This window comes from Micromys minutus (assembly GCF_963924665.1).
Source record: "Micromys minutus genome assembly, chromosome: 5".
In the NCBI taxonomy this organism is placed as follows: Eukaryota; Metazoa; Chordata; class Mammalia; order Rodentia; family Muridae; genus Micromys; species Micromys minutus.
This window is the reverse complement of record NC_137974.1, coordinates 50,549,630-50,572,600: the sequence shown is the minus strand read 5'-3', so window position 1 is coordinate 50,572,600 and position 22,971 is coordinate 50,549,630.

Sequence of the window (22,971 nt, the reverse complement as noted above, 5' to 3'; positions counted from 1 at the left end):
TGCAATCCAACAGCAGTCCTTAGCAATCAATCAAGGGCGATTACAGAAGAAAGACGAAAGCAAAGGTTTCCTCTGGTAGCTGAGAATGTCTTAGCATGTTTTACCACTTGTTAAAGGTGATGTGGAAAGTGTATTTTGGTGCTCAGAAAGAATAAACTGAAAAGAGAAATACAAGTGAGTCATGCTGTTGAACTATTCCTTGCTGCAAAAGTGTTCCTCTATGTCTGTACAAAATTTTTAAAGCTAGAAATCTCACCATGGTGGGACAGAAAAGTAAGAGTCCCATAGAATGTGCCATGAGTTAAGTCTCTGTTACTGGTAGGGAAATTAAATTGTTTTGTGGTGACCCATATTCTCTGTATGACTGGAGATTCCCACATTCTGAAGCTCAATTCAATAATACTCTCTGCTTCCCCGTGAATGATAATAAAATAGATCTCAAAAACAACTGACAGGAAGTAAAGGCACTTCTGAAGTAGTTGGTGCTGGTATTTATTCTATTTGTATGATTGATCCCCTTACCCCAGTCTGAGCCCAATCTGGTAGCTTATTTTTAAAAACTAGATTATTCCAAAAGTAATGAAAGTTAATTTTAGAGATTCACCAAAAGACTGTGATTTCCATGTTAGACAGTCTCCCTTCAGAAGATCCAAAGAAATGTTAAAGACGTAATGCTTATGGTGATAGGTATTACTTAGCCTAGGTCTGTCAACAATCCTGACTATGAGTGAGACACTCTTCATTTCCATGTAAGCTTTTATATAATCTCAGTCCCAGCAGACATTTTTGTCACATCTCTGAAGGACTCTGAGTTAAGTCATATTTAGTACCATGGTATAATAATTACATTAACTTTAAGTCTCCTCAAGGCCATTTCATGCAGAAAGGAAAAAGTCAAGCAGGATTAATCTCATAGGAGAGTCATAATCTAATAGTGAAAGAAAAGTTTAATAATAATTTTTAAAAGATGGCAGCATATTTTAGATTACTTTTCTAAAACAAGAAAAAGAAAGACAGGATTGAGCCTTAAATTGCCTTAAATTCAAAGCCAGTTGAGTTTGCTAAAAGACCAAATAGGTACAACAGCATGATATAGAGTCTGGTCCTTGTACTGATGCAGCTGGGGTTTATAGAAGTGGTTACTGTAGCTCCCAATATACTTTAAAGTAGTTACTCTAATATTATAAAGTAGTTACTTTATATTTTAGTTAGCTTTTCTATTAATGTGACAAACAAACCATTTTTTTTTTTTAAATTTAAAAACCTGACTTAAAGCCACTTATGGAGAAAAAGAAAGTTTATTTAGATTACAGGTTAACTATAGATCCCAGTTTTATTAGATCACAGTTAACTATAAGGGAAAAGCAAGAAATAACCTGGAAGCAGAAAATGAAGCGGAGACTATAGAGGAATATTAATGTCTTGCTTCCTATGCCTCATGGTTCACTCAGCATGCTTTTATATCATCAAGGACAAGTACTCAGGGATTTTCCATCAATAACACTGCCCCACAGACTTGCCTGTAAGCCAATCTGCTGGAGGAATGTTCTCAGTCAAGGTTCATCTTCCTAGGGAAATCTGGCTGGTATCAAGTTGACAAAAACAAAAGGTTAACCAGGACAACTTCAAGGGGACACAACCAAAGGCTTTCTTAGAAGAGGAAACAGAGACAACTACTTTTCAAAACAAAAAAGCTAAAGGTAGGGACCAACAGAGAAGAGACACAAAATGAACACACCACATGCTGCGAACGTGTTGGGAAGCCTGAACACTGAAGCCATCTCAAATATCCCTATAAATTCATCTCAGTGTCGTTGTTCCACAGTTTTTCAACTGATATCAACAACTGTTAGCATTAGGTCAATTGTGTATCCTGCAAGGCTCAATGAATCAAAAGAATCCACATTTAGGATCTCATGTTAGATTTTTCTCTATCAAACAAAATTAATTTGGTTTTTCCCTCCTCCTCCTTCCCCTCCTCCCCCTCCTCCCCCTCCTCCCCCTCCTCCTCTTCCCCCTCCTTCCCCCCTTCCTCTTCCTCCTTCTCCCCCTCCTCCTTCTCCCCCCTCCTTCTCCCCCTCTTCCTTCCTCCTCCTCCTCCTCCTCCTCCTCCTCCTCCTCCTCCTCCTCCTCCTCCTCTTCTTCTTCTTCTCCTTTGGTACAATACATTAATGTTCTGTACCTAAGCATCAATAAGCTTAAAAAAACGTTATCTCTGGTATAAAGAAAGCCAACAATCAACTTCTGAAATAATTTTTGTTTATTATTTTTCTTCCCTCTCCTTTTGATTAAGCACCCTTTGAATTTTCAAAAGAGCTTCATGAATCATTCTGTGGCTGCTTAATATTAATAGTAATGGGGATTTGTTCTTTTGAAATGGCTTCATTATTATGCCAGCTGCCAGCCTTGTGTTTCAAAACAGGCTTCTAGAAATGACAGATACTTCCAGATGCCTTTCTTCCAAGAGAACTTCTGTCTAAATGAGGAAGAGATCTCCACTCATGTCAATATGTAAACAGAAAACTAGTCCACTCTCACACTGCAAATAGCACCTCTTGAAATTGTTGACAGATTTTCTTCAGGCCTTCCTGTCCCCAAACATCCTCGCTTCATTACCTTATCCACTGCACTTGTTCCAGTGGCTACCTTCCAACATCTTGTCCATAGCTATCATTAGAAATTGTTTCCCTCTGATTTTAACTCATAAGTTATATATACTATCCTTGAAACTGAGACTGCATCCATGTCAAAATGAATCAGGCACTTAGGAGCTATCTTTGCTAGAAAGCTTTAAGTCTGTACCCATGTTTATCATTTGGCATAAGCCTCTGACCTACTTTTCTTTGTAAAATTAGAGGGTTAGGCAGGAATATGAGAGGTTAGATCCTGAAACTGACCTCCAAAGATAAAATCCAAGAGGCTTATCTTAATCTGTCAAAGGAGTGGTGTGAATGGATGTCCAACACCCTGGGTATCGATGATTTCCTCTTTCAAAACAGTGGCTTCTTAGGACCCTATTTTTGTCAACCTGGATTTCATTGAGAAAAAAAAAAAAGACAAAATCTGAGATTCTCTTTCCCTGGAGGGAAAGTATATCTCACAGTTAAATTTGCATGTATCCAGGCAGGTGGCACTCTACAGTTAAACAGATGGTAATAAGCATTATGGGAAGGAAATAAGGTCCCCCTTCCATTTGTTCACACTGTAAAAATGCATTTTTCTGTATCAATTTTTATTTCTCAATTTCTTTTTGTAAATACAAGACTGTGGTAGAGAGATGGCTTATTTGTAAGAGTCTTGGTATAACAGTGAAGACCTGAGCTGAGTTTCCCAGCATCCATGTATAGCCATCTTGGTATAGCCATCTACAAACCTGTTACCAAGCATTGTGAGGGCATAAACAGGAGACTGCTGTGCTTTTTGGCTGTCAACCTTACTCCAGACTTGGTGAGAAATTCTGACTCAGTAAACTCAGTAAATGAGGCAAATAGTCATTGAGTAACAGACTAGATGTTCGCATTTGACCTTCAATTACATGTGAATGTATTTCTCTCTCCCTCTCCCTTTCTGTCTCCCTCCCACTCTCCATCTTTTCCTCTCTCTTTCTCTCCCCCTCTCCCTCCTTTTCCCCTCCCCTCCCCCTTCCCCTTTTCCACTCTCCCCTTCTCCCTCTCCCTCTATGTGTGTGTATATGTATGTGTGTGTATATGTATGTGTGTGTGTGTGTGTGTGTGTGTGTGTGTGTGTGTGTGTGTGAATCTATCCGTCTTTGCTTCTGTTTCTCTTATACACACATACACAGAGGAGTGGATTAATGAATAAGAATGTAGGAGTAGAATTTGGGGTAGATTTAATAAATCTGATAGATTACAGCTTTAGGTGGCTCAATGCCTAGACTAATGCCATCAGTAAATGTCTCTATGCAATTACAAGGCTCCATGGCCCAGATATTTCAGGGCATGCAGCAATAAGTCTACAATGAGACTGTTCTTGTTTTGTTTTGCTTTATTTTTTCTTGTTGCCATGATAAACATCATGACCAAAGCAGAAATGGAGAAGGACAGAGTTTATTTGACTTATAGGCTACAGTTCCTTATCAAAGAAAGACAGAGATCATGGAACAATACTGCTTACTGGCTTGCTCAGCTGCTTTTCTTATACAGCCCAGGCCTACCAAGCAAGCATTCATCCTTCTTATATCAGTAACTTATTAAGACAATATCCAACAGTATGTTTATAGGTCAACTCAATATAGGTAATTCCTCAAGTGAAGGTTCTGCTTCCCAAATAACAAAAGTTTCTGACAAGTTAACAAAAAAGAAACCATCACAGTGACTTTTTTGGGTAAATGCTTTTAAGCTGGGCAAATTATCATTAGTGTTTGCAAACCGAAGCAAATAAATGGAATAGGTGTATTATTGAGCTCAGCCATTAAGTTCCAAGAAAGAAGGTCACAATGAGTTGATTTGCAAATGATCTAATGTGAAGAACACACAAATGAATAAATTGGGGAAATAGTCTCCTTTTCACTGAAATACTCTATGGTTTTCTGATCAATTCGCCCATAACTCTTTTTATATTTAAAATGACCAAGTCTGCTCAGTCAGGCTTCATGGTCTTGAAGGATGAAGTGAGAATTAAAGCAAGAGAGAGAGAGAGAGAGAGAGAGAGAGAGAGAGAGAGAGAGAATTAGATGTCACTATAGTGTGACTAGAGCAAGTGTTGAAGCAAGTTTATTTTTCCCCAAGCTGCTTTTATACCATTCTAAGTATATCCAAAGAATAGTGTCCGTTCTAGGTCTAGATGCTTTTCCAGAGGACCAGAGATTTGTTCCCAGCACCCACTTTGAGGAGCTCATAACTGCAAGCAATTCCAGCTCTAGGTAATTTAACAGCCTATTCTGCCCTCTATGGTCATTCATTCATGTAATACATAGACACAAAAATATACGGACATATGCACATAAATTAAAAAATGAAAACAAAAATAGTTCTTGCCAAATCTCCAGCCACTAGTTGCAGGAAAAATAGCACTGTAGTCAAAGAACTCTAGAAGCCTTAGGAAGTGAACACACTTAAATTTGTTATGACATAATGCTCATACCATATGATTTACTGTCTTAGTAATTACAAAATAGCTGTGTATTTTGTTCCCCCATCTTTATCATCCAAGTCCTTAGCCTGTATTTACTCCCAACTGAAATCCTTGAGGCACTGCACTAAAATTCATTCTTCCTCATTACCATACCTATTCTATACTCAATCTCTATGACTTGAATTTCTCTGGAAACCTCATAGAAATGTAGTCTTTCTCTCTGTGCTCTCTGTGCCTAGATTGTTTTGCCCAGTACTATGATGTCCAGGTTCATCCATGGACCACATATGAGAATTCGTGAAGTATTTTTTCTGAACTTTATTTGTGATAGTGTTTAATTTGTCCAAAGTGTTTTAAGTCAGCACTTTTGCCTGGGTCTTGCTTGTAGGTTGATGTCTATATGAGGGTAAGGGCTGGCACTAGTTAGGTCAAGGCAATACATGATTGGTTGGTAGAGTGGGGGTGGGGACAAAGGTTTTGGTAAGGTGAAAGAGAGAGATTCAAGATAGAGACAGAAGAGAATGGTTTAGATCAAGGTGAACAAGATCGATTTTATCTTGTCTAGGTGGGTGGTTTATATCTTTATTAATTCACAGTGAACTTATTGTCTGGATGTATTGTTGATTGAGAATTTAATATATAAATCTGTTTTATAAGTTATTGATTGTTGAGTCATGTTTATACCGGGCTGTGGAGGACAGTGTATGAGAGGCAGCTGGAGCATGCATTTCCAGCTCTGCTGTCCACACAATGTAAGAAAGCTGGGGGGGGGGTGGAACGAGATTTGTGGGTGCTATACTTGGTATCTAATTGCCTAGAGGACCATGCAGGACTGAGTACCCAACTCCACATTGGAGCAGCTCCCTTGGAGTGAGAGCTCCCATGGAGTGAGTTTCCCATACTGTGAAACCCGTAGCAACAGAACCTTTTAAAATATTTAACACAATACTTGGTGAAATTTTTCCTAAGATGTCCTGGTTCATTAGTGTCATGTCACTATGGAAGGAACATTGGTTTCACTTATTCTCTACTGATAAAGATTGCATGCCCATAAAAATATGAACAAATCAATTCCTAACATCACCCTCCAAGATCACCAAATTCTCAGAACAAAAGCTAGTGGCCTTTCTTTGCTATGAAAACAGCACAGCTTGTGTGATAGTGGCAGCCATCAAATTGGATGCAACCTTCTTTGTGTGATTTAGAGGCACATTCTGTGACTCTAACTCCCAAGATACACTGGACTTTTGGTGGTTCTCATACTCACCACCTTTAATTTCCAGGTTAACTTCTCAGCTCCTCCCTTCTGACTTTAACATCCTTTGTTTGATTGACTGTCCTTCTGTGTCTTTAATCATGAAGTCACACAAAATAAGTTCTTGTTTCTCAGCATGATGTAGAAATTAGCATTTGTGTCCTAGTGTTTTGGTTTCAGAATCTTTAGATTTTTAGTCACCATCTTAAAAGATGGTGTCTAAACTTCTAAACTTCTACATTTCTAGGATTTTGCCTACCTTTGTGCTTCTATTAGGGTCTGTTTCCTTGTTTGTTTGTTTGTTTTGTACAATTGAAACAAATTGAAGTCATCTCAGAAGAGAAAACTCCATCTGAGAAATTGCTTCTTTCAGATTAATATGCAAAAATCTATGGAGCATTTTCTTAGTTCATGATTTATTAGAAAGGACCCTAGGATCTATGAAAAAATCAAACTGGGGAACCACTGAGAAACAGTCTACTTGGCAGCATTGCTCTAGAGCCTCTGTTTCAATTCCAATCACTGAATTCCATTCTTCCATTGCTTTTTAATCTGTCCTTCATGATTCCTTCCCAAAGTTGCTTTTGGTTGTGCTATTTATCACAGCAATAGAAGTAAGCTAATATATATTATAATTAATATATAATATATAATATGTAAATACTGTTATAATAATTAGTTCATAATAAATGAACACACTACCCATTTTCTCCCATTTAGGTTATATTTCCCATGTTGTGTTCAGGGCTCCCTGGGTATCACCATCTACCATCTCTTTATTCAAAATAAAAATATGGGGAACATTTTTCAGTCATCTGCATTCCTTACACTTCTACACACATACACACACACACACACACACACACATGCACACACACACACATGCACAGTCAGTTATTAACTATTTTTATTTTTATAGCTTTTTTATCTTTTACTTGATCTGATTTTATTATATTTTTTTCATATTTAATATATTTCCAAAAGTCACTTGATATTATGAATACCTACTACAAATTATTGTCACAGAGAGCACGCCACAATTCTCATTTACCTTAAGACTATGGGGAAAAGTTCCAAATACATGACTTCCAAATACATAATTTCTCAACTATGGAAAAACTAAGGAGGCAATATAAATTCTATCTGGGGTTTCCTGAATATAAAGGGACAAAAGGAGCTGCAGAGTGAGCCAATTTATTAAGTTATTATTAAGAAAGAAGACAGAGGTATTTAGGGTATGTTAAACTCAAAAGGTCATAGAGGCTGAGCAACTGCCATTGGGAACAGAAAATTAGAACTTCTGTTTCCACTCGGAGGCGACTTCCAGAGGCAGAGCAAAGCCTGGCCTACCTGCCAGGCAGACCGGCGACTCATAGAGGCTGAGCAACTGTGCCTGATCCAGCAAACAGAAACAGAAAGTTGGAACTTCTGCTCACACCCGACGACTCTGAGGCATAAAACAGGGCTTGACCCATCTGACACCTTGACCAGTGGAGAACCAGGGACACAGACCAGATACAAGGGAAAGGTAAGAACATATCACTGACAACAAAATGGCAAGAGGAAAGAGAAAGAGTATATCCCAAGGGAACCAAGACAATCTAGCAACACCAGAGCCCAGCTCTCCCATAACAGCAAACATCGGAACTCCAAACACTCCAGAAAAAGAAGACACAGACCTGAAATCATGCCTCAAGACGCTGATAGTTACTTAAACAAGAAAGGGAGGAAAAGCAAAAAGATTCAGAAGCTTTTAAAGAAGAAACAAGAAAAACACTCAAAGAACTCAAAGAACTAGAGGAAAACAGAACCAAAGAAATAAAGGAATGGAAGAGGGAAATTAAAACAGAGATTGAAACAATAAAGAAAACACTAAAAGAAATAAACCTAGAGTCAGAACACCAGAAAAAGAAATCAGGAGTCACAGAAGCAAGCATTTCCAATAGATTACAAGAGATTGAGGAGTGAATCTCGGGGGCAGAAGACAACATTGCAAACATAGACAAAACAGCCAGAGAAGATGCAAAAAAACAAAAAGCTCCTAAGCCAAAATGTCCAGGAAATCCAAGACACAATGAGAAGACCGAACCTAAGGATAATAGGAATAGAAGTAGGAGAAGAGTATCAACTAAGGGGCACAGTAAATATCTTCAACAAAATCATAGAAGAAAACTTCCCTACCCTCAAAAAAGAGATGACCACGAGCATAAAAGAAGCCTTCAGAACTCTAAATAGGTTGGACCAGAAAATAAATACCTCCCGACAAATAATAGTAAAAACATTAAGCGCCCAAAGTAAAGAAAGAATACTAAAAGCAGTAAGGGAAAAAGGTCAGGTAACATATAAAGGCAGACCAATCAGACTCACACCCGATTTCTCAACAGAGACTATAAAAGCTAGAAGAGTCTGGACAGACATCATGCACTCCTTAAGAGAGCACAAGTGCCAGCCCAAGCTGCTATACCCAGCAAAACTATCAATCACCATCGATGGAGAGAAGAAGATATTTCAAGACAAATCAAAATTCACACAATATCTGATCACAAACCCAGCACTACAACGAATTATAGGTGGAAAACCCAATACAATGAGGGAAAATACAGCCTAGTAAGAACAAGAAAACTCCTAAACAAGAAAACTAAAAGAAGAAAAAAAAAAAAAAAAACACAGACACAACTCAACCCAAAAAAGCAATGATAGCAGGCAGGAAACAGAAACAACTATTCCTTGATATCTATTAACAAAATGGTCTCAACTCCCCAATAAAGAGACATAGACTATCAGACTGGATACATAAACAAAATCCAGCCTTTTGCTGCATACAGGAAACTCATCTCAGAGACAAAGACAGAAAATATCTCAGAGTAAAAGGGTGGGAAAAAAACTTCCAAGCAAACAGCTCCAAGAAGCAAGCTGGAGTGGCTATTCTAATATCGAATAAAGTAAATTTCCAACCAAAAGTTATCAAAAAAGATAAGGAAGGACACTGTTTACTCATTACCGGGGAAATCTGTCAGGAGAAACTCTCAATACTTAACTTATATGCTCCAAATAAAAAATCACCCACATTCATAAAAGACACCTTACTAAAGCTCAAAAAATACATTTCACCCCACACAATAATAGTGGGAGACTTTAATACCCCACTCTCACCAATGGACAGATCAGGGAAACAGAAACTGAACAAGGACACTGCAAAACTAGCTGAGACTTTGAACCAACTAGAATTAATAGATATATACAGAACATACTATCCTAAAGTAAAAGAATACACCTTCTTCTCACCACCCCATGGCAACTTCTCGAAAATTGACCACATAATTGGCCACAGAACGAGCCTCCATCGATATAAGAAGATTGAAATACTCCCATGCATCCTCTCAGATCACCATGGTCTACGGCTGGTCTTTAACAACAACAAAGACAACAAAAAGCCTACATACACATGGAAACTAAACAATGCTCTGTTAAAAGATAGCAGGGTCAAAGAAGAAATAAAGAAAGAAATTAAGGATTTTCTAGAATTCAATGAAAACAAAAACACAACATACCCAAACCTATGGGATGCAATATAAGCAGTATTGAGAGGAAAACTCATAGCCCTAAGTGCTTCCAAAAAGAAACTGGAGAGAGCTCACATCAGCAACCTGACAGCACAGTTAAAAGCCCTAGAACAAAAAGAGGCAGATATACCCAAAAGAGTAGACGGCAAGAAATAATCAAAATTAGGGCAGAAATAGACCAAATAGAAACATAAAGAACCATTGAAAAAATCAACAAAACCAAGAGTTGGTTCTTTGAGAAAATCAACAAGATTGATAAACCCCTAGCCAGACTAACTAGAGGGCAAAGAGAGAGTATCCAAATTAACAAAATCAGAAAGGAAAGTGGGGACATAACAACTGAAACTGAGGAAATTCAAGAAATCATCAGATCCTACTACAAAAACTTATACTCCACAAAATTGGAAAATCTGGAGGAAATGGATGAATTCCTAGACAGATACAAGGTCCCAAAGTTAAACCAGGACCAAGTAAACCATTTAAATAACCCTATAACACCTAAAGAAATAAAATAAGTCATCAAAAGCCTCCCAACCAAAAAAAGCCCAGGTTCAGACGGGTTCAGTGCAGATTTTTATTAGACTTTTATTGAGGATATAACACCAATACTCGCCAAACTATTCCAAAAGATAGAATCAGATGGAATATTACCAAACTCATTTTTTGAGGCTACAATAACCCTCGTACCTAAACCACACAAAGACCCTACATGGAAAGAGAACTTCAGACCAATCTCACTTATGAACATTGATGCAAAAATACTCAACAAAATAATCGCAAACCGAATCCAAGAACACATTAAAACGATCATTCATCATGACCAAGTAGTCTTCATTCCTGGGATGCAGGGATGGTTTAACATAAGGAAATCCTTCAAAGTAATCCACCATATAAACAAACTCAAAGACCAAAATCACATGGTCATATCACTAGAAGCTGAGAAAGCATTCGACATAATCCAACACCCCTTCATGTTAAAAGTCCTGGAAAGAACAGGAATTCAAGGCCCATACTTAAACATAATAAAAGCAATCTACAGCAAACCAACAGCCAACATCAAACTTAATGGCGAGAAACTTGAAGCAATCCCAGTAAAATCAGGGACTAGACAAGGCTGCCCACTCTCCCCCTACCTATTCAACATAGTACTGGAAGCCCTGGCTGGAGCAATTAGACAGCAAAAGGAGATCAAGGGGATACAAATCGGAAAAAAAGAGATAAAAACATCACTCTTTGCTGATGAAATGGTAGTGTACTTGAGTGACCCCAAAAATTCCACCAGAGAACTCCTACAGCTGATAAACAAGTTCAGCAAAGTGGCTGGATACAAAATTAATTCAAACAAATCAGTAGCCTTCCTGTACTCAAAGGACAAACATGTGGAGAAAGAAATTAGGGAAAACGTACTTTTCACAATCGTTACAAAAACTATGAAATACCTTGGTGTAACTCCAGAAATGAGCCCTCATGTATATGATCACCTGATTTTTGACAAAGGAGCAGGAAACATTCAATGGACAAAGGACAGCCTATTTAACAAATGGTGCTGGTCCAACTGGCACTCTGCATGCAAAAGAATGAAAAGAGACCCGTTCTTATCTCCTTGTACAAAGTTCAAGTGTAAGTGGATCAAAGATCTCCACATTAAACCAGATACACTGAAACTCTTAGATGAGAAAGTAGGGAAAACCTTAGAACACATAGGTACAGGAGAAAATTTCCTAAACAAAACACCAATGGCTCAAGCTCTAAGGTCAAAGATTAACAAATGGGACTTAATGAGATTGCAAAGTTTCTGTAAGGCTAAAGACATCGTCAAGAAAACAACCAACAGAATGGGAAAAGATCTTTACCAACACCACATCAGATAGAGGCCTAATATCCAAGGTGTACTAGGAACTCAAAAAGCTAGACACCAGAGAATCAAATAACCCTATTAAAAAATGGGGTACAGAGCTAAACAAATCATTTTCAGTTGAGGAACTCCGAATGGCCGAGAAACATCTGAGGAAGTGCTCAACATCCTTAGCCATCAGGGAAATGCAAATCAAAACAACCCTGAGATTCCACCTCACACCAGTCAGATTGGCCAAGATCCAAAACTCAGATGACAGCAGATGCTGGCGAGGCTGCGGAGAAAGAGGAACACTTCTCCACTGTTGGTTGGGTTGCAAGCTAATACAACCACTCTGGAAATCTGTCTGGCGATACCTCAGAAAATTGGATATAGTACTACCTGAAGACCCAGCTATTCCACTTCTGGGCATATACCCCAGAGACACTTTAATACACAACAAAGATATATGCACCACAATGTTCATAGCGGCTCTATTTATAATAGCCAGAAGCTGGAAGGAACCCAGATGTCCTTCAGAAGATGAATGGATACAAAAATTGTGGTACATATACACAATGGAATACTACTCAGCCACCAGAAACAATGACTTAACCAAATTCTTAAGAAAATGGCTGCATCTAGAGAATATCATCCTGAGTGAGATAACCCAGTCACAAAAGAACAGACATAATATGCAGTTTCTGATAGTGGGATGCTAACCCCAGGGGCTTGCACTCCCCCAGAAACAACTCACAGACTGTATGAAGTCCAAGAAATAAAGAAAACAAGAAAAATATACATATATTTACAAACAAGAAGACTTTGTAGGTTTCCATGTTTCGTTTTGTTTTGCATGTACTTTATGCTTATTGTAACTATTGGGTTTTCAATGCGTACTGTCGGGCCCTTGAAAAAAACAAGTACTGACTAAAAAAAATATATTCACAAGATTTTATGTGTAAAATTATTTTAATGTCTGAAAAAACAGTACTGACAAAAAAGTATAATTTTAAGTAAAAAATGTTTAAAATCTGTACATTTATCTTTGTTTTGTAAAATAAAGTCCTTGCAAAAAAAAAAGCCATATACAAAAAAAAAAAAAATGTAAGCCTAAGGAAAATTTCTATTTTCCTATTTTTAGAGCTAAAATGAAGCCGTGGATGGATATCCTAGTCTGGTATAATGTGCATATTTTAGGTTACATGTCATGGAGCCGAAAGCCTGTCACTCCTCACAGAGGACAGAATCTTAGACTGTCAGAGTGCGTCCAGCTAGCGACAAGTACGCTAGATTGGCCTTTGTGAGGTGAAAACTTGAAAGTCTTGTTATTTGGAAACTTGGTATTTATTTAGCAGAACTAGTGAGTTTTTAAAAACTTTCAGACAACTAATCTAATCACTAGATCCTATGACAAGAGAAAGGAAATGCTGCTTTCTCTGGAGAGATGCCAGAAGCAGGTACTTGGGAGAATCCTGTGATTGGGGTGTGTGTCTGTGTTCACTGTAATATGTCAAAGCAGGAAATGCAGTTTAATTGGGTGTTTTTTAATGTGCAGAAACTTTATCATTTACTTCAAGTAAAAGTAGTTCATATTTGTAAAAAAAAAAAAAAAAAAAAAAAACTCAAAAGTTCCCACCCAGCTGAATTTTTTGTTCATGCTTACAAAGGCAGACAGATTCCTGAGTTCAGGATCAGACTAGGACAGAGGAAGGTTAGGCCCTGTTATGATGGAAACAGTAGTTTCAGGGCAGATTCCCACCCAACTAGTTTATCCTCTATGCATAGTGAAAGCAAACACATCTATGAATTGTGTAGAGGCTTATGTTTCCATGCTAATTATGTTACTCAAAAATCTGTTTGCAGCATCCCGAATGTAGAACTAAAGAAAGCCTATCCACAGTTAGTTTTTGACTGGCCAGTAAAGTTACTAGCAGCCAATGCCCTGGTCAGGGAGGCAGAGGCATGTTGGTCTGCATTCATCCTGCCTAGGAATATGGCCTCTTGGGAGGTGAAATAAGTGGAATGTTTGACTACACTTTTGCCACGTTGCCACTTCAGTGAATTGCTGAGACACTGCTCTGGAAATAGGGAAGCACAGTCTGAGATGTGAAAAAACTGAAGCAGGTATTTCTTGACCAGGGGCTCTCATACTCCTGGACATCTAGGCATTGCTGTGTCACAGAGAGTTAAAAGCTGAGTTGGGTGGTAGAGCTGGATAGTGTCTAGTCTGGGGCTAGGGAAAAGGGGAGAGCTCCATCTTAGTTCAAAGGGGATTGTCCATAGCATGGCCATGGTTGTGTATGGAAGAATAGGTAGGTCTTCTTCAGGAGGCTTAGGTTTTAGCTCAGTAGTTAAATCTTGATGAAAGAGACAGCTCATGCCTCTAAACTGTTTATTTGCTGTTTATCACAAAAAGTAAATGCATACCATACCTTACCAATATCTCAGATTAAACCCAAGATTAAATACCTTTTGCAGGGGTAAATATCTGGGAAGGAAAGACATTGTCTAAGCCCTCAGGGCCTCTAGGTATCGCATTAGCATGACATCTATTCTGGGCCTTTGTGGCCAGAGGTTGAGTTTACTTATGTGGCATGTGGTGGCATGTGTTCTAGGCCAAGAAATTGGGAGGGAGTGGAGAGTTATCTAAATCTTGGGTATATATGCACTGAGGCTCTGGATCTCAGACCTACTCTATCTTACCAAGCTTTAAGGCATGTTTTTACCATCCCACAAAGTCAGGACTTTTTGGATTTCTAGGAATTGACTGAGGAAGGAGGAAGAAAGAATTCTACCATGAAGAAGGCATAGGAGATAGACAATACCAGAAAGATAGAAGAGGAAGAGATATTCAACATGTAGGTACAGGAAGAAGCAGCCCCAGAAGTGCTGCCAAAAACAGTCCAAGGCAGCAAAGATAAAATACAGATTAGTAACTACTAAATCAGAAATATCAGAGGGAAGTGTGTGTTAACTATGTGGAGTTAGGATGTAGGCCAACCACTGAGCTGTTTAGGGCACATTAAAAATAAGGTGCTCTCTCTCTCTCTCTCTCTCTCTCTCTCTCTCTCTCTCTCTCTCTCTGTGTGTGTGTGTGTGTGTGTGTGTGTGTGTGTCTTTCATTGATGAATCCAAAACATTTGGGTGAGTATATAGAGGGCACACACACCAGCCAGGGAGTTTAGAGCAGATTAACAATTTACAGCTTCAGATGATACTCAATGTGTTAAGTTTCTACTCATAAAAATTAATTGGAGACCCCAAATAAAAAACAAACTCTGTGACAAGAGATTAGAAAGTGGAGAGAATCAGTTTCTCAGTGGAGTTGAGCTGAGCCTCATGATTCCTCTCCAAGCCACACAGGCTCAAAAATAGAACAAAAGGCATATAGCATCCTGCAGGAATTTACCCCAAGCCCCTATCAAAGACCTCTGGCTGAGAGTTTAAACTCAGAAGTGCTTGGAAAACATGCTGTGCAAATGACAGGCTGCCCAAAAGGGAGAAAGGGGAAGACATTAGAGGTTACTTACCTCTAACAAGCAGAAAATTAGAGAATAGAGATGAATGAAATTTGACTTTTTAAATCTTTTTATTACAGATTTAATTATTTTAAGAATATAAGGATATAAATTTATTTAAAATATATATATATAATAAAGAAATTTGGCCTTTGATATCAAATGTAGGAAACAAAGGCACAAAGATAAAATAGAATATATGAGAAAATGCTTTAAGAGAAATTTGAAAAAGTCTATTATACCATGGCAGTACTAAGCTTTTTTAAATGTGATCTATACAGAAATTCTAGGATTGCTTAGCATGGTATGAGAAATTTAGAGCCTGGAAATAGACTTATACAGTAAGTAGAAGAAAAGTTAATTGAAGTTAAACACATAGAAGGGGATGTTGGTTCAAGTATATAAAGAGAAAGGGGAGAATTTAAGTATATATCAATAGGTAAATAAATTTAGACCTTGATCTCACTATTAAAAATAAATTGTATAAGATCAAAGCAGAAAAGAGTGGAAGAGAGATAGATAAGTTTAGTTGTTTGGGTTTCTTTGAAATTTTTTGATTGTCAAGATTGTTATAAGTTTGTTGGTTATATTAGAGATGCTCTGGTATAGAGGTTAGGATGGGTCAGGCCTGGGGAGAAAGCAAACTGCTAATTTGAATCAAACTACACCTTTGATGATTTCATACTGCTGGACCAAGGACATGGTATTTTTGGAGAGAGGTACTGTATTTGTGTTAATATGAAAAAAAAAGGCCTTGGACCCCTTCCAAAGTGATAAGGATCCCATATGACAGGATAAGACCACATGAAGATCTTAGCTACAGAAAATAAAATTTTGAGAAAATCAATAAGACAGGTAACTTGAATTACTGATTCTGCTATATCGGAACAGCCCAGTAAATAGGTCATGTAACATATAAAGGCAGACCAATCAGAATTACACCAGATTTCTCAACAGAGACTATGAAAGCTAGAAAAGCCTAGACAGACATCATGCAGACCCTAAGAGAACAAAAGTGCCAGCCCACGCTGCTATACCCAGAAAAACTATCAATCACCATAGATGGAGAAACCAAGATATTCCAAGACAAAACTAAATTTGCAAAATATCTGACCACAAACCCAGCACTACCATAAATTATAGGTGGAAATCCCATTACAAGGAGGGAAACTACATCCTAGTAAAAACAAGAAAATACCTAAGGGAAAAAAAACAAAACAAAAGAAGAAAAACACAGAGGCACAATTCTACCTCCAAAAGCAAAAATAGCAAGAAACAGCAACCACTATTTCTTGATATCTGTTAAGATAAATGGACTCAATTCCCCAGTAAAAAGATGTAGACTATCAGGCTGGATAAATAAACAAAACCCAGCAGTTTGCTTCATACAGGAAATTCATCTCAGAGACAAAGACAGACACTATCTCAGAGTAAATGGTTGGGAAAAAAACTTCCAAGCAAAGGGCCCCAAGAAGCAAGCTGGAGTAGGCATTCTAATATAGAATAAAGTAGATTTTCATACAAAAGTTATCAAAAGAGATAAGGAAGGACACCTTTTACTCATTACAGGAAAATTTTATACGAAAGAACTCTCAATCCTTAACATATATGCTCCAAATATAAGAGCACCCATATTCATAAAAGAAACCCTACTAAACTGCAAAAAATACATTGCACCCCACAGAATAATAGTGGGAGTCCTCAACACCCCATTCTCAACAATGGACAGATCATGGAAACAGAAACTGAACAGGGACACAGTAAAACAAGCAGAGGTTATGAACCATGGAATTAAGAGATAACTACAGAACAAATAATCTTAAACAAAACAATACACTTGATTCTTAGCACCTCACGGCACCTTTTCCAAAATTGCCCATATAATCGGTCACAAAACAAGCCTCAATAGATATAAAAAGAATGACGTACTCCCATGCATCCTATCAGATCACCATGGTCTAAGGCTGGTCTTTAATAGCAACAAAGACAACAAAAAGCCCATATACACATAGAAGCTATACAATGTTCTACTAAACAATAGCAGAGTCACAGAAGAAATAAAGAAAGAAATTAAAGATTTTCTAGAATTTAAAGAAAAAGAAAACACAACATACCCAAATGTATGGGATGCAAAGAAAGCATGTATTGAGAGGAAAATCCATAGCTCCGAATGCTTCCAAAAAGAAACTGGAGATACATACTCTAGCAACTTGACAGCACAGTTGAAAGCTCTAGAACAAAAAAAAAAAGGCAGATACACCCTAGTATTAGATGGCAATAAATAATGAAACTTAGAGCAGAAATAGACCAAATAGAAACAAAAAGGACCATTCAAAGAATCAACAAAACCAAGAGATGGTTCTTTGAGAAAATTTACAAGATTAATAAACCCTTAGCCAGACTAACTAGAGGGCAAAGAGAGAATATCCAAATTAATAAAATCAGAAATGAAAGTGGAAACATAATAACTGAAACTGAGGAAATTCAAGAAATCATCAGATCCTACTACAAAAGCCTATACTCAACAAAGCTAGAAAATTTGGAGGAAATGGATGAATTCCTAGACAGATACAAGATACTAAAGTTAAACCAGGACCAAGTAAACCATCTAAATAATCCCATAACACCTAAATTAATAGAAGCACTCATCAAAAGCCTCCCAACCAAAAAAAGCCGAGGTCCAGATGGGCTTAGTGCACAGTTTTATCAGATTTTTATTGACTACCTAATATCAATACTCTCCAAATGATTCCACAAAATAGATTCAGATGGGAAACTACCTAACTCATTTTTTGAGGCCAAAATAAACCTCGTTCCTAAACCACACAAAGACCCTACAAGGAAAGAGAACTTCAGACCAATATCACTTATGAACATTGATGCAAAAATACTCAACAAAATCATTGCAAACCGAATCCAAGAACACATTGAAATGATCATTCATGATGATCAAGTAGGCTTCATCTCTGGGATGCAGAACTGGATTAGTATATGGAAATCCATCAGTATAATCAATCATATAAACAAACTCCAAGAAAAAAACCACATGGTCATCTCACAAGATCCTGAGAAAGCATTTGACAGAATACAGCACCCTTTCATGCTAAAAGTCTTGGAAAGAACAGGAATCAAAGGCCCATACCTAAACATAATAAAAGCAACATACAGCAAACCAACAGCAAACATCAAACTTAATGGTGAGAAACTTGAAGCAATCCCACTAATATCATGAACTCGAGAAGGCTGCCCACTCTCTCCCTACCTACTCAACATAGTACTAGAATCCTGGCCAGAGCAATTAGACAACAAAAGGAAATCAAAGGGATACAAATTGGAAAGGAAGAAGTAAAAACATCATTATTTGCAGATGACATGATAGTGTACTTAAGTGACCCCAAAAATTCCTCCAGAGAATTTCTACAGCTGATAAACAAGTTCAGCAAAGTGGCTGGATATAAAATTAACTCAAATCTATAGCCTTCCTCTACCCAAAGGACAAACATGTGGAGAAAGAAATTAGGGAAAAGATGCCCTCCACAACAGTCACTACCTTTATGAAATACCTTGATGTGACTCTAACTAAGGAAGTGAAGGACCTTTATGACAAGAACTTCAAACCTCTAAAGAAGGAAATCGAGGAAGATCTCAGAAAATGGAATGATCTTCCATGTTAATGGATTGGAAAGATCAACATCGTAGAAATGGCCATCTTACCAAAAGCAATCTACAGATTCAATGCAATCCCCATCAAAATTCTAACCCACTTCTTCATAGAGTATGAAAGAGCATTGTGCAATTTCATCTGGAATAACAAAAGACCTAGAATAGATAAATCCATCCTCAACAACAAAAAAACATCTGCGGGAATCACTATCTCTTATCTCAAGCTATATTACAAAGCAATTGTGCTGAAAATTGTATGGTACTGGTACAGAAATAGGCACGAGGATCAGTGGAATAGAATAGAAGATCCAGAAATGAGCCCTCACGTATATGGTCACCTGATTTTTAACAAAGGAGACTGTCCCGCGCAACCGTCTCGCCTGCAAGAACGACGCGGCACACGAAATAGGATCCTTCTGCGGTAAACTTTAATATCCTTGAGAACCAGCACTTGCTACACGTGACGAAGAAGACCAAGAAGACCAAGAAGACGAACAGGACGAACAAGACGAATGAGATCCACGAGACGAACGAGACCAACGAGAGGGAGGAACTATCTAGCCCGTCCCCTTATAAAGGGATCAGTCCTTGCCTTGGACGCAGAGCCCCCTGATTGGTTGAAACTCATCAAGCCCTATGATGCCACGGGAGAGGCAGAGCTCAAGGAGTGGAAAGTTACCCAGCATGTGCGCACATGGCTTGTTTACTGCTAACTCCAGCCGGATGTCAGCGCCATCTTGTAATGGAGAATGTGCAGGCGGCGCCGCACAGGAGACGTAAACATTCAATGGAAAAAGAACAGCCTATTCAACAAATGGTGCTGGTCCAACTGGCACTCAGCATGCAAAAGAATGAAAATAGACCCTTTCTTATCTCCTTGTACAAAGCTCAAGTGTAAGTGGATTAAAGATCTCCACATTAAACCAGATACACTGAAAGTATTAGATGAGAAAGTAGGGAAAACCTTAGAACACATAGGCACAGGAGAAAATTTCCTGAACAAAACACCAATGGCTTATGCTCTAAGGTCTCATATTGACAAATGAAACTTAATGAGATTGCAAAGTTTCTATAAGGATAAGGACACTGTAAGAAAACAAAATGACAGCCAGCAGATTTGGAAAAGATCTTTACCAACTCCACATCAGATAGAGGGCTAAAATCCAAGGTTTAAAAGAGCTCAAAAAGCTAGACACCAGAGAATCAAACAACCTTTTTAAAAAATGGGGTACAGAGCTAAATAAAAAGTTCTCATTTGAGGAATATGGACTGACTGAGAAGCATTTAAGGAAGCTATTGACATCTTTAGCCATCAGGGAAATGCAAATCAAAACAACACTGAGATTCCATCTCACACCTGTCATAATGGCTAAAATCAAAAATTCAGATGACAGCAGATGCTGGTGAGGATGTGGAGCAAGAAGAACACTTCTCTACTGTTGGTGGGATTGTAAACTTGTACAACCACTCTTGAAATCAGTCTGGCGATTCTTCAGAATATTGGACATAGTACTACCTGAAGACCCAGCTATTCCACTTCTGGGCATATACCCCAGAGACACTTTAATATACAACAAAGATACATGCACCACAATGTTCATAGCAGCCCTATTTATATTACCAGAAGCTGGAACGATCCCAGATGTCATTCAGTAGATGATTTTATACAAAATTTGTGGTATATTTGTACAATGGAGTACAACTCAGCTATCAAAAAAATGACTTTTTGAAATTCTTATGAAAATGGATGCATCTAGAGAATATCATCCTGAGTGAGATAACCCATTCACAAAAGAACAGACATAATATGCAGTCACTGATAATTAGATAGTAACCTCAGAAAGCTCTGAACACCCCAGAAACAACTTACAGACTATGAAGTTCAAGAAAAAAAAGAAAAGAAAATGGAAAACCTCCATTATGCTTAATCCTTACACACCAAGAAAACTTTGACTAATTCCAGGTTACATCTTATTTTACATGTACTTTATGCTCATTGTAACTAGTAAGATATTAATGCACACTATCAAACCTTTAAAGAAACCAAGTACTGACAAAAATGTATTTGTGTACTTATATTCAAAATGCTTAAAATCTGTACATTTATATTTGTTTTTTAAAATAAAGTTGTTCAATTAAAAGTAAAAACAGAAAAGAAAAGAAACCTAACTTTAACATCTGTTATCTAGTCTTTTTGTAAGCTTAGCAGGCTCAGGACTTGACTGACATTCTCTCTGGCTCTTTCTTAAAGGCCGGATGAACCAAGTTGATTAGAAATTAGCAGCTATTCCTGATGCTGTTTTTGGAGACAGGTAGCTGGAACAGCAGGTCATTTCAGCCCTAGATAGAGTGCCAATATACCATTGGCGTATATAGTTGTGACTGTTTTATTTCTAATCTGAACAGGCAAGCCTAGTTGTTTTGGTACCTCCTTAACGAAATATCTTTGAGAAAACATGATAGGAAAATGCTTCCTTCTCACCAAGTGCATTCCAAGCTTAGTAATACTTCTTCCCTATGAAATATGTATATGAAATATTTAATACCACACAGTCATTGAAAGCTCCATCAATTTCTTGTTCAAACTCAAATTTCACAGTGAATACATTTGATTGATTCTTTTAATTCAATATTTGTACCCATTCAAGAATATTATCACTGTGGCACTTGAATAAATTAACTTGGATAAGCATAGTCACACAGCCAAGAAATATGTGCACACTGACAAAGAAAAAACCTCTTCTGAATATGCAATAGCTTCTGTATAAATCAAACTGACAGGAGGCTGACCTATGTATTTCAAGTATGATATTGTCAAGCCATGAAACTAAAGACTATGTGGAACTTCAAAATGCCTCCCAAAGTCATGAAACAAGTGAGAACGCCTAAAATAATGTTTTCATGACAAGGATCACATTGCAGACTAAGTGACTCTACGTGTATCACTTTCACATACCCAGAAGTATGAAAGAGTATCTATACTATCTGTACTCTGGTTTGGGTTATGAGTAGTCCCCAGAGGTCCATGTGCTAAAAGTCTGGATGTCTGGGTGGCACTGTTGGGATGTGATGGAAAATTTGTGAGGTTATTTATTTATTTATTTATTTATTTATTTATTTATTTATTAGTGAGTATTCTCTAACACTGGAATAACAGTTTCTTACAATCTAGATCTGGTAGGCAACCAAAGGCAATGACTATAGCCTATGATGTTGGAAATCTCAGGGGCTTTGCTAAGCAACAATTTATAAGCATGTATCTCATAGCTAATCCTGAGATACTCCTTTAATAAAGTTGTCTTCTTAAAAGAGCATTATCAGAAGGGTGTTTTTATTCAAACATTTTTAATTACATTTTTAATGGATGTATAAAATAAGACATTTGTATATAACCATAGACTTGGCTAACTCCTTACCACAGTCTTTACTTTCCCTATATCCTAACACCTTTCCCTATTTATATCTTTCTGCTCTCTGTGATTATCCCCACTGTTTTCATATCTTGTACATTCAGCTAATCTGTCTCCATTAAGGCCTCCCCCAATGACAACCACTCTAATGGTCTCTTTCTAGCTTCAACTCTACTACAAAAATCCTAAGCTAAGCACAATAGTTTAAAATGTTAATGTTAGTATTTTTAAATGAGAGAAAATATGGCATTTGTATTCCTAGGCCTGATTACCTTGCTCAGTATAATTTTTACCTATTTCATTAATTTTCCTACAAATTTTATAATTTTATTTCTTTCACCCTGGATAAAATAATATTGTGTGCATTTATATTCATCATTTACTTCTCACTTAATAGACATCTCATTTTGTTCTATTTCCCTAATATTGTGAATAGAACTGCAATGGATGTGGATCTGAAGATGTACATGTATCTTTACTGTAGAATAGAAATTGAAAAAGTGGGTAACAAGGAGGATCCTTCTCAGCTTTAAGAAAACCTTCACACTTATTTTCACAGTGATTGCACCACTATGTATTCCTACCAATAGTGACTAAGGATTCTTTTCTTCCACATCCTTGCCAGAAACTG